Source organism: Malurus melanocephalus, unplaced genomic scaffold, assembly GCF_030028575.1.
Source record: "Malurus melanocephalus ecotype Western Australia unplaced genomic scaffold, MMel_1.1 scaffold_95, whole genome shotgun sequence".
Lineage (NCBI taxonomy): Eukaryota > Metazoa > Chordata > Aves > Passeriformes > Maluridae > Malurus > Malurus melanocephalus.
Window position 1 is genome coordinate 1,408,526 of NW_026623327.1, and position 9,564 is coordinate 1,418,089.

Here is a 9,564-nt window from a genome sequence, read left to right on the forward strand (position 1 = left end):
TCTCTCTCATATATATATTTTGTTTCATTTAACTATTTTGTGTCTGAGGCATAACTGATTGAATGGTGCACAGTGACAAAGAAACGGCTCTTATGTAATGTTGCATTATATCATCAGCTGAAATAATATTTTAAATAATCCAAAATGTTCTGAAATCTGAAGTGTGAGTCTGGAGGGGAGGGTGAAGGGCAGGGGTGGGGGTGGGGGGCACTGGCAAATCTTTTATTCGGCAGAGTGCTGTGTACAGCTTTCTTGTAAATGGATGGTTCACCTGTTCGACCAGCAGAGATTCTAATTCTTCCCCCCCTTCTCTTTTTTTTTTCCTTTTTAAAGCTGAACGGCTTCCCGAAGAGCACTGAGTTTTCTATGCCAGATTCTGCTCCAGTGGCTAGGACCTTTATGACTGCTGTTTCTTTTGCTCTGGGATCTGATGGAGGGAAAAAAAAAAAAAAAAGCCACGATGGATCCTGTCCCTAAAGTAGAAATTTTCTTTTTCATTCTGCAAACAAGGCTAAAGATCGGAGGAGAATGAATGCAAAAGTATTTCAGGATTGTGGTCGTGCCATTAAAAGTGTTCGGCTTCAGAACAAAATTATTTGGGAAATCCGAGCATTTCTTCTTACTGTATCKACAGTATTTGAAAGTTATGTGTGCTTTGAGTAATCTGGTTCAAGTGACAACAGCCTCTGCATGTCAATGTTTTCTGCAGCTTGTGGAGCGAAAGCTAGCTTTGCCACTGGAAAGGAAGAAGCTTTTTCTAGCAGTCTGTAGAAGGATTAAATGTTGAACGTGGGGAAGAGGCAAAAAGTGAACACACGCCCAAAGGTTATCCTTGCATCGTGAATGGGTTTAAAGTACTCTGCAACCCAGGGCCCACCTGAACAGTAGGACTAAAAGTATAATGGGAAATATTTCAATTAGAACCCCCAAGCATTTAATCCTTCTTTCAGGCATTAAGGAAATAGAATAAAATTGTTACTGTACAAATCTGCTGGAAGCAGATTTTAACCCATTTGTAGACGCTTCTCTCTGATGCCTTACAGTAATATGGCTCCTTGCGAGACGAGGCAGTGAAGATTTTTCTCCTGTGTTCTTTGTTTTCCCCTTTCAAAAGTTAAGGACTATACTCTCAGAAAAGTCTGTTCGGTCAGCTGATACATTGTTTGAATGTATGTATGCATCTTGCCTGCTTATTTGATCTTTTCTGCCCCCTACTTGAAACTGTGGTTTGTTTATTTGGGGGGAAGGAGGTGTGGTTGATTTGGGGGGGATGTTGTTTTTAGGGTTTCTTTTTGGCTTTGGATTTTTTTTCTATTTAACATTAGCTGTGAAATTTTGCTGACAGCGATTATGACTACTAAACAATTCAGTTTATTGGAAGACGAATTCTACTGGATCATATTGGACTTTTCCTAGTCCCTGAGACCCTAACTTGTGAGGTTTTTTAGCAACAATCACAAGTCAGGCTCTTGGGACCTAGGCGGAGGGGAACCAGCAGCTTTGGACTGTGATTGTTTCTCTGCAGAATTTAGAGAACCAAAGGAGCTTTCCTTGCCTGGAAGGGTAAAAAGGAAAATATACCTGTTTCAAATGTTAAGCATCAGGAGTGTTCCTAAAAGGAAAAAAAAAAAAATCTAAACTGTTACCCATTGTGCAACATTAGGATGTTACATATTTATATGTTTAGAAAACTGGACTAAATGTCATGCAACATTTAGAATTAAAATTTAACCTGAATGCTAGTTTGCATCTAAACCTCCCCCCAAACAACAAAAACAAGAAAACCCCCACTCAAAACAGATGCTAAAATATAAAAAAACACTTCCCATCATAATATTACTACTACTACTACTACTATTGTAGACAATTCTGGTAATTACCACCAAGTATATATTCATCCTTACTATTACAGCATTAATTGACTTTTAAAACATAAAACATAAACCCTGATGTTTGAGGCCTAGAAAACATTCATTCTATTGTTTGAATAATGATTTCAGTCTACAGGAAAACTGTTGCTTAGCTTTTCCTGTGCCATGGGACAAATAATATTTTGTAGTTATTTGCCATCTTWTTTCTTTGTCCAAGTAAGAACACAATATGGCATTTAAAACATTCATTTAATTTACATTTTAGTCTGAAGGAGAATGTTGGTTTAAAAATCATAATACAGCATTAACATCCCTTTGCACTCAGCATCATATTTCTTGTACCTGCACAATTTAAAGTGAATCCACAATACACCGGACCCAAATTCTAACTTCCTCCTCACTTCTTGTATTTTTTACCCCTCTGAAAAAAAGCAGTGTGAGCTTTAGCTTTTCCCTCCTGTGTTAAGTACTTCATTGACTTTGCATAAGAAGATTCACCAGCACATGAGTTATTCTGCACTGCTTGTTTGTCTCAGGCTTCTGATCTACAACACATAATTTGATTTGTATTTCTTAATATTTTAGAGGTGAGTTAGTTCTGAGTCATTTTTCTCTGTTTTCTGTGTCTAACCAAGATGCTGCAGGACCTTGTTGATACATCAGACTTCACTGAAACAAAAGCTTCACACAGATCAGGCATCTAAACTATTTGTTCATTTCAAAAGTGGTATTTTGGCCGCAGTATATTTTTTCCACTTGTGTGGGAGGAATTGTGTTTTATTGTAAGCATCAACACTATTGTTAAAATAAATTGTTCTTATCTGTTAGTATAATACTTTTTCTTCTTGTCTTGTTTTCTTAAGAGACTGAAACTATGCACAGTACATAGTTTTCAAGTTGCTCAAGATATAATTAGTCTTTAAATAGTCATAAAAAATATTGCCTTAGCAATTACAATGATGATACAGTTCCTGTAAATATGTAATTCTTTTCTTCCTAAACTGTCAATCCCACATGCTAAGAACACCCAAAAGAGCTACTTGCAAAAATTTAGATACAGAGGTAACTYTTTTAACACAGACGGGATATTCAACATTGAGTTCTGTTTAGGCAATATTGGAAAAGTAGATGTGAATGTGTACAGGAAAGACAAATACACCCAGATAGGTGCTACACTCCTGAAGCACTTTGTTAGCAATTTACACATATTCTGTAGCAGTTTTCAATACTGAAAACAGATTATTTAAGATACGGATCAGGTGAACACAAATTCTGTTCATTCAAGCTGTATAATGAGATAAAACTATACTGTGTGTTGGTATATACATGTCAATATAAAATTTAAATTATGCGTAGCATTTATCAAAATAAAAAATCCTTATAGATTTAATCACCTGTATGATGCACCCATCTGTGCATATTAAAATTGTCATTGCATTTGGTTTTCAATCAGCAAAATTTACTTGAATGAGGATAGATAACATTCAGCACTATGAATTCATTTTGCGTTTAACACTGTATGTACAATGAAGGTGAAACTGTGGTGTGAAACGTTTTGTCTCTGTCAGTCTAAAGATTTCAACTATGCTCTGCTCTGCATTGAGAGTGAGAAGAAAATGAATAATTAGAAACCCCTGCCTGGCTTATTTGGTGCTCCAGCAAAAGCCGTAAATGTGCAGTCCCGCCTGTGCGTTACTGCTTGAACTGGGATGACTCCAGTGGCTCCGCTCTGCCCATCGTACTCACTGCTGCCCCTTGCCACAGTGATGGGAAAGTTGGTGCACTGCCTTCCTCCTTTCCTGCTCCCTCTTCYTCCCCAGCCTCAGCACAGCCACCCCAGCCTCAGCTACACAGGGAAGGAAGAGGCAGAGGATGGAGGGCAGGGAGAAGCAAGATCTTCACTCAGCCAGAATCTCCGCCGAGATCCACAAGGTGTTTCCGTGTCCTGGGAATACATGACAATGGCTGCAGARACCATGCAGGAAGCAGTCCCATTTACCCATTGACAGGATATGAAAACTGTCTCTATTAGCACAAATAAATAGAAAGCATCATATTTGGTATGCTATGCTTAGATTTATGTGCAGAATTTCAATATATTCCTATCTATAGGAATCACATATTTCTACACGACTTGATGTTGTTTCAGTGCAAAATGCATTTAAATGCTCTTTAATATGTGATTTCAGAGTAATCAGCTTGTGCTACAACAAAAACAAAAAAAACCAAAACACAAGCTCTTGCAAAGGGGGAGGAAGAGAGAGAGAGTGAAAAAGATGTGTGGTGCATACAAAAAAGGACTGATATTAACAATTCGATGGGTTCCTAGCTGGTAGAGCAGACTGAGCCAGACGCATATATTAGCGGCTGTCTGCTGCTGATGGGAGCCTGCTCAATGCGGTGGAAATGAAGGATCACCTGGGCTCTGACACCAGCTTATTTGTACATTTTAATTTTAAAAAGGAAAATCACTGTTTTACATAAACATCTTAACCCCTACATGATTTTTTTTCTTTTTTCCTGCCTCGTATTGTTTGCTAATTTACTGTCAACCTAAAGTGCTGTTTAGCTACAGCCCAACAAAACATCAGTCAAAAAGCACAGGGAAGTATTAGCTTCTCTTTTGTCTGCCATGTACAATTGAGTTATTATTATGATAATTGTCTACTTTAATTTTTAGTCTTCATGGGAGATGCAACGATTTCCTGGAGCTTCATTTTTGAGGCATTTTAGGTTTCAACAATTTACCACTTCATATTTAACCCAAACAATGTAAAAAAAAAAAAAAAAAAAAAGCTCATAGCTCAAGCTGGGGTGATTTGATCAATTCTTTTCATGAACCTGAAAGTATTTAGCACCTTCATATACTATCACACATATGGGACAGGATTCCTTTCCAGCCATATAAACACAAGGATCCATTAATACAGTGCTGAAGACTGTTACATGAGTCAAGGGAATTCCAATCCAAGTTAATTACTGTTGGAATTAGAGGGAAGAATATTTTACTCGAAGTTGTATAACAAGAATCTACAATTATCACATTTCAGGGCATTGCTCTATTCATTTGATGAAAAATGTCAATGAGGTTTAACAGAAGATGTTCTGCATTTCCATGGGTAATGAAAATCRGCACATCCACGATAAGCTCACACAACATTTTCAGTGTGTTAATATGCAGTGCAGCAGAAATTTCTGTAGGCAGTAAATGTAGCCATCATTTTGATTTGCCCGTGTGATGATTATGCTCAGTTCCTGACTGGGTACATAATTTCACACTGAAAGGCAGTCATCTCCTCTTAGGGACCAACTGTAGCCTACGAAAAAAAAAAAAAAAAAAAAAAAAAAAAAAAAAAAAAAAAGAAAAAAAACCCCAAAAAAGAATGACTGCTGTCTGAGGTCTCTAACTAGCTAGGTAGTCGCACAATAGAAAAAAAACATATTGGAATACTATAAAAATGCCAGGTGAAACTGTATCACTCACTTAAAAGTAGATTTATTTTATTATGTTCATTTGAAGTGGTTTTGTCCAAACAATGTATCTGAGGCACTCATCACCTTGTTAAATTTTTTCATTGTTTGATGATTATAATAGGCATCTTCAGAGTTTGTTGAATGCTGCGTTGTTGCACTCCTTGGCAACACTAAAGTGATTCTTATGGTGAGTTATATTCTGACCAGAATCCAGCTCTATTGATTGATGTGCTTCACTTGCAGTGCCTGAGTAGCAACAAGTGGATGGAGTATGGAAGCCTTAGCGAGTAAGTGAATGTCAGATTAATAAGATCAACACTGATAAAATTATTTCATCTTTAAAAATATCCTTAACCTATTAAGTAGGATTTAAAATTAATCGCAGAATCTTCCTGTTGATTAGAGACTAAAGTTTATCTGGTAGGCTCTCAAAAGTGCGATCTTTACGCCTGTTCCTACTTATTTTGGAGTTAAGGATTAGTTGTAATTGTGGGATAAACTAGATACGGTAATGATAGTTAGAGCATTATGAGTATCCTATGGGGAACAAGGCAGATAAGATTCTGTGCTTTTCTTTTACTCCTTAGCTGTTGCACTGGGGCTGTGATTCTCTACAAGGAGTGTGTTCATTTATTTAAAAGGCCAAGCAAATCAACAAGGTCGTGCTGAGTAGTTCAGGGTTGGTAATTTTGGTTTTGGTTTTGGGTGGTTTTCTTCCACCACCACCACCCCCAACTTCTTTTCTTGGATGTGTGCGTGTCATGCATGGGAAGGTATGAAGGAAAAACAGCTATTCAGCAGAGACATGTCCCACCCCTTTAATTAAGCTTTTCCTGGGCTATGTAAAAACACTGGCAATGTGTAAATCCCATTTGTGTGTTTGTTATTATTATTTTAACAGATTCCTAAGTATTATATTAAGATACCTCAGTGATGGAATACATCTGAAAATAGTTGCATTAGTAAGTCRCTGGATACCGAAAGGCTTGGATGGCATCGGCACAGAGCCAACTGGAAGATTTTTTTTTCATTTAATTCTTTTCACCTAGTAGGCTCCCTAAGYATTAGGCAGAACCCAGTATGTGGCTAAGTTATTGCTCTAGTGTTCATCACACAAAAAGCACAGTCTTAGCATTTGTAAATTTTCTTCAGGGAGGTTTCTAATCTAGACAGCATTTGCGTTTGGGGATTACACCACAGTCTGTTCCCCACCACCTCCCCCTCTAACATGTAGCCCTTTCAACTTCTTCAAAGAAGTGGGGAAAAGTAGGTTCTTTTATTAATAGCAGAAAACAAACCGACTGCTGGACTTCCGTGGCAGAGCTCACATAATGCGGCAGGGTGGGAACTGTAACAAAGAATGCTTGAATGCACTAAACGTATAGTGAAACCCCATTTACATTCACTGATGGGGCTTAAAGTACAATAAATGAGAAGTTTAAAGTAGAAATAAGCAGGGCCATGAAAAGACTTCAGTGAAGGTAGATACTTCTTGAAAAGTTTAGCACAGGATTTAATTTCAAACTCAAGCCTTTTCTAGCAGAATGCATTTCTTGATAGTGCATCCCTTTACTCAAAGCATTTCCATTGGATGACAATAAATCAGATGAAGTGAGTGTCTTCAATGCATAAAGAAATAGATTCTGTTTATCCATTTTATATACTGATTTTCTTACAAGTGAGAAGTTAGCAGTGGAAAAGTCTTCATGGTTCACCATCTATTCCTCTACAATCTCTCTCCTCTGCAAACTTCCTTTAGAGTGCAAGGGAAAACTTTGTGTCTAGAGAAGATTTGGTTKTGGGATCCTCACTCTCTCTCTACTTCTGAAATATTTCTGTCCTTGTGGGTGTCAGTATGCCAGAGAATTGGATAAGATGGTTGCTTTTTTTCTGCTAAAGTTATTCTATGAAATAGAATCACAGTATTACTAGTGAGTAACTTTCACCTCTCCCCTTCTCTTCCACTAAGGTAGTGATGATCTCTTTGTTTCAGCCTCTTCCACAGCCCCGCTGTAAGGCCCTACTAGATGCCAGCTTTGTTCTYCTAAGACTTTAAATTAGCCTTGCTCCCATTTTTTGCCTTTCTCTCCACAGTGGCTCTTCATCCTGAGCATGAACAATGTATAAACTGCCCCTACTTGTAAATTTTTGTTAGAATCTGCATCTCTTCCCTCAGCCCTGTTCAGAAACAAACAGCGGGCAGATGTTATATATTAGGCTGCTGGTTGCAGTTTTCCAGATATGGCTCTTTCTGCTCCTTTTTTTTTGCTGAACAATGGCATGATCTTTGCACAATCAGAATGGAGGTTAATTTACAGACCATGAGCTTTAATAACTGAGATTTGAGAAAGGCAGGCTATGGGATCATTTTCTGCTGCTCTCTCCGGCAGAGGTAGTTTCTGCTGGCAATCTGCATGAAACTTTTGCTGCCAGTGTTTAGCCAGATTCTTATTTCCAGARGTTTTGACGGTCGGTCCTTGCCCTCAAGGAGCCTGGTTGTGCTTTGGGCATACAGGTGGCAGGTCCATGGACTCTCACAGTGCTGCTATCCTGCAGAAGCAGGCGTGAGTCTCACCCATACACAGCACCTCTCCATCCCTACAGCKCAGGAATCAGCGTTCAGCGAGCCTGGCGCGTGAGATGGCCGGCGCAGACAWTTTGTGGTGGGATTTATGGCTTTCCACTGCAAACATGGGGTTCATCCCTCTGTTGGGAAGATTTGTCACAAGTCTGGGGATACACAGTGCTTATAGCTCTTGCTGGTGTTATTTATATACACCCACTGGAGTATTCAGGGAGTTAGATTTAGTGTTAGATTTTAAATAAACTCAGGAGGCCATGCTTTTCTGGTGTTTATTATGGTGGCATATTATTTTGGATATTAATTCTCAAACTTACKTCTCCTTCCAAAACAGAGGAGTATGGTCAAAATGCTGATGTTTTAGGAGCCATTGAGGCACCCAGTTTTCAAACAAGAGCTGGATGTTTAGAAGTGAAGCAGGTTACCAGTGCAGCCTTGGAAACCTCTCCTGGCTGACTCAGAGGGTTAGATTTCTTGTGGGTGTTGCCAGTATCTCAGTGTTGAGGTTTGGTAGGCTTTTATGAGTTAATAAATTCCAAAGGCTGCAGCTTGGCTTTCTGAAATTTGGTAATCATTCCCTAAATGCTAGTGGGAAATCAAAATTACTACGTGCAATAACTAACACTTTTAAAACCCTTTGAAATATTTCCAAACTGCTGCCTACGTGCTCCTCTTTGCTGCATCGATGGCTAAAGATTTAGGGTCTCTTCCTGCCAGCATGAAGGCAGACAAGTTCCCCTGAGCWTTTTCTTTCCTCCCCTCCCATTTTCCCAGTGTTGTCCAGGCAGACCATGGGGTCTTTCACGTGGGAACGCCGCTCAGTAACGGGAGCACAGTGACGGTCGCAGGGGGACCTTGACTTTGATTGGAACTATGAGACTTCAGTATAAGGCAAATATTAGCTAGGCAGGTGGTCCTGATTTAGTGTGGCAATGTGAGGGATCATTTTATAAATTTCTTTTTCATCTTCTTTCTGCCATTTGTCCTTCAGTTGTTCACAGTAACTTAGTGCAGTGGTTGGAATGAGAAAGGGTTTCATCTAAACAAGCTGTGGGATCTCAGATCCCAAAAGCCAAATAGTCTCCATTGAAACTCTTCAGATTTGTTTTGACATGCACATTTACTTTATTGAGATTAATATTTTTAATGGTCCCAAAGATCTTCTGCAACAACGAATAAGAAAAAAATATGCAAAGGAGTAGCTCCACAGAGAGTCCCTGGCTCATCATTTTTGTATAAACCAGTCTAATATGTGTGTCTCAATTACATCATGGAGAAAAAAAGTCTTTCAGCTTGGATTATGAAATGACAGCAGAACTTAATACCTGCAGCAGTTTTCAGAGAGGACTTGCAGACTCTTCTGCCTGTGGTAAAACCTGTGGCTGAATGCCATCCATGAGTGGCATGTGTGCCATCCTGCATCCTCTCTGCTTCCAGGTACCCTGTGCTGTTCACTGAACTGGGAAACTCGGTACCACATAGGACTTGCACCTTACATGGGCTAGGCAAGAAATACAGTCAGTCTCTTTCTTTTCTTTCTTTCTCTTTCTTTCTTTCTTTCTTTCTTTCTTTCTTTCTTTCTTTCTTTCTTTCTTTCTTTCTTTCTTTCTTTCTTTCTTTCTTTCTTTCTTTCTTTCT

General features: G+C 38.8%; 1 long non-coding RNA gene across 2 annotated transcripts in view; it reads left to right on the forward strand.

Annotated features, from left to right (window-relative positions):
* Positions 1–9,564, forward strand: part of LOC130575012 (uncharacterized) — a 313,637-nt gene that overhangs the window by 220,053 nt on the left and 84,020 nt on the right. The window contains exon 7 of one of the 2 annotated variants that reach the window (XR_008965510.1): positions 334–4,648. The exons of the other annotated variant lie outside the window; for it this stretch is intronic. This is a non-coding gene — a long non-coding RNA (uncharacterized LOC130575012). Of the gene's footprint in view, positions 1–333; positions 4,649–9,564 lie in introns of those variants that run through there. 2 annotated transcript variants of the gene reach the window in all.